Source organism: Dipodomys ordii, unplaced genomic scaffold (genome assembly GCF_000151885.1).
Source record: "Dipodomys ordii isolate 6190 unplaced genomic scaffold, Dord_2.0 Scaffold4, whole genome shotgun sequence".
Classification (NCBI taxonomy): Eukaryota; Metazoa; Chordata; class Mammalia; order Rodentia; family Heteromyidae; genus Dipodomys; species Dipodomys ordii.
In genome coordinates this window covers 15,196,653-15,200,593 of record NW_012267220.1, presented here as the reverse complement: position 1 = coordinate 15,200,593, position 3,941 = coordinate 15,196,653, and positions in this window count along the sequence as shown.

The following is a 3,941-nucleotide window of genomic DNA, read 5'->3' as shown; positions in this document are numbered from 1 at the left end:
AATAATGTACATACTTGGAAAAAATAATTGGCATGTTTGATTTTCAAGGAAATTGGCAATAATTAGTTAATTTGCACAAAATATTGGTAAATATTGGCCATCACTTCCATCTAGGATGGCATTATTGGCCACAAGAGAATCCATGGATCATGAATCTCAGCATCTATATCGAAAGTCAAGAATTACTTTAAGAAGGCTGTCCTAAAAAATTAAATGTAAGACACTACAGAGAGGAATTTACCTACGATGCTACAGAGAATCAATACCTTGCTATCTACACCAAACGCCTGCCCTTCTAAATGCATTTCTTTCCTTTGAAGTAGTAGCTCCCCAGGTAAAGCACTGGCAGGACTACATTGGATGGTAATGTCCGTGTTTTCACCATGCCCAACAGCCAATTAGCAATGTTGAAAATGAGCCTTTTTGCTATGAAGAAAACCGATCTGAGTATATGAGGTATCACCAAAGACTTGAATGAAGAAAACACAGAGAAGTCTATAGCAGAAATGAGGGGGACCTGATTTCTAGCTGTCCCAATACAGACATATCTCTTGGCTTCCAGCAATCAAGTGCATCAAAGGTAGGGTGGCTACAATGGCAGAGTAGCTAAGGTGGCAGCATGGCTAAGGTGTGGGCCAAGTATGAGTGGCCTCCAGTCCCGCTTGCTTATCTTGTGGTTCAAGTGCATCTTCACAGCCGCATTCACAGCAAGAGGAACTGGCTTCACAGGACATGCAGGGTGTGTTCCTGCTTGCTCAAAGGCTGGCTTTGAGGGAGAGAAGCAATGAGATTTCACAAGGTGACCTTTCCAAAGCTTTATAAATCCCACCAGAGACACCATACATGGCCTAATTTGACTTTGCCTTCCAGTGTAGATTCTTATACGTATTTCCAGGCTGCTCTTTTAGAGGAAGAGCTAGGAGTTGTTTCAGAAGCTCTAAGGCAAAGCTTTTCTGGTAAAACAGGAAGGGAGGGGATTTTGTGGGAAAAACTTTTAACCCTCACTAAAAGGTTTGATTGCTTTACAACTATTATCAAGAAGTACAAAATAAGCCCTACCACAAGCAAAAATAACCACATGCATAAGCACACAATACTGCTAAATACTTTTATAAGATTAATTTCTAGTTTCCTTATTAGATTTGGGTTGGTGTTTCACAATAGCTGTATATCATTACTAATTCAGATGAAGTTCAGGGCCCTAGAAAAAGCAAACCTTCATTTCTTAGCACAGCTTTTGCTTATGAACTTTCAGGAAATGAAGTCTGATCTCGGAGAAATTAGTTTAATGACAGTAATGGCAGTTCAAGCAGGAAGTTTACAATAAGCTTAACTATTGTCTTCCTTTTTTCTTGCTTTTCTCACCAAGCTGGGGTTTGAACTCTGATCTCTAGGAGAAAAAAAAGAAAAGAGGTGGGCACGACTTTTGACCTTAAGGACATGGTTCCATCTTTGCAGGTTGAACAGGAACTCACAGCTTTGTGAATTTTGACAACTGCCCTATTTCCTCTGGTTTAAGTCTCACTTTATTTTTCACAGGTTAACATTTATAAAATTGGGATGTCAAAAGAATTTTTCCACCTGCTGAGCAGAAGAGGGGGGTGTTAACATGGTTGTTGCCTGTGGGCACACACTGTGAACTAGTTTCCTGGAATGATCTGTTCATACCATTTACGTTTTATTTTCATCAATAGCACAACATACTTTTAGTTGAGAGTCATATCCTTAATTGTCACTGGAAATGTCTTCACCAAGATCTCATATTGCTTTACCATATTGAGACAAATGGCACCATAGCTCATGCCTGTAATCCTAAGTACTCAAATCTGAGAGACTATCTCCAACAAACTAGAAAAAAAAAAGCAACAAGAAAACAACAACAAAAGCCTGGAAGTGGAGGTGTGGCTCAAGTAGCAGAGCACCAGCCTTGTGGGAGGAAAAGTTAAGCAAGACTTTGAGACCCTGAGTTCAAGCCCCAATACTTTCACACCCATGCACATGCATGCACATGCGTGCACACACACACACATATCATCATGTGTGCATCAGATCACGTGGCACAGGCCAGCCACTATTCATTGCTCCATTACACCAAGCAAATGATACAACTGTCAAAGCTGGAGGAAATTGATATGACCACATCATGCATCACGAAAACACTGAATCTATGAAAAGCCTCTAGTGCATTTCAAATGAAGCTTACTATTTATTTCTTTAAAAGGAAAAACAAAATTGTAAGCACTACCAAAAACTGCCAGAATTCCCCATAATTCCCTCCAATGACCCTGTCAGTGGTGATGGATCACTAAAACATCAACCTTCTCTCACTAACTGGAGGAACAGGGAAATTCAGCTTAAATGAAGAGGCTTAACAAACCATAAGCAGATGGAGTGCCAGGGAGACCAGGCTTTCAAGCTTGCTGGACAAGTTGAATGTCTCTACCAGCCTGTGGGTGGTTATGGGTATCTAAAATGATTTGGAAGAATACTTAGTATCTGATGGCAATATGGCCTAGGAGAGGTAAGTGTCAGTGGTTCACATTAGTAATCCTAGCTACTCAGGAGGCTGAGATCTGAGGATCATGGCTCAAAGCCAGCCTGGGCAGGAAAGTCCAAGAGACACATCTCCAATTAACTACTCAAAAGCTGGAAATGGTGCTGTGGTAGAACCTTGAACCCCAAAGCTCAGGCCCAGGGTTCAAAACAAAATGATTATATACCCTTCCCCAAGGTATGTCTTCTTGGGGATAGGAAGGATTATTTCAGGCTGATTATTTTTAGAAACTGAAGACACAGGAGATGCTTCAAAGCATCTCTGGGTAAGTGGAATTTATGTCTAGAAAGAAAATGTGGATGCACAGGAGCATCTCCCTGTCTGTGCTAGGACAAAATGAACCATCAAGTCATTACCTGTTCCTACTCATAGAACAGCACTGTCGAGAATGGGCACAACAAATCCCCTGCCCCCACTGCCCACTTTCTTTGCCAAGATGACCCTGGTGGCTTGCCCAGACCTGTTTCCTCACGGCCCTTCTCTCTCACTTTCACCTGAAGATGGTGTTTCAGCGTAAATTCAGTCACCTTTTTTTTTTTTCCTTGAGATTTACTCATTTTCTCTGGGGACTTCCCAATGTGTATGTGAAATAGACATGTTCATCGACTCCCATGTGTTTCTGGTGAATCCATGTGAGGTTCACCCCAGCTAAGAATTCAAAAAAGTAGAGGAAAAAATGACTTTTTTGTTTTCTACCACATGAATAATAATTTTATAATAATAAATATTTAGTGATTATGATCATAAATCACAGTAGTTATAATTTCCAACTCCTGCCCTGCCCTGCTCTCCTCTCCTCACTTGCTTCTTTAGCATCCATCACTGCCTGGACACTATATAGATTTACTCCTGTTTTATGGCCTCTCTCCACCCCTAGCACTCAATGCCTCCAATGCAAGCACTACACGGGTCAGCCTTTTCTCCTTTGTTTACTGCTGGTGTCTGTTGGGGAAATAAACAAAATGTTTCCCCAGCCCAGAAGAGCTCTGCGCAAAGGTAGAATAGAAAGAAAGTGATTTTATCATTAAATCAGAATGTGATGTTCACTACACAAAATACACCGTAAGGCAGCTCAAACTTTATTGTAAAGGTTTTTCAATGGGGTCTACTGAAACAAGTAGACATTAGGCTGATTCGCAAGAAGAGAAAGCGTATGCCTATATTCATGTGAATGAGAGATGTACAAGATGCAAAATTTAAACAGGGGAAAGATGGTGGAAGAAGCTTAAATAGCCTCTTCCAAAGGGAACGGGAAGAAGGCAAGTGTAGGTGATTTTACAGGGAGGGGAAATGATTTTGAGGGGATACCATGAGCTTTGAGAGGATGACCGGAACAATGCTTCTCTGGATCAAATAAGTAGTATTTGACTTTTTTTTTTTTTTTTTT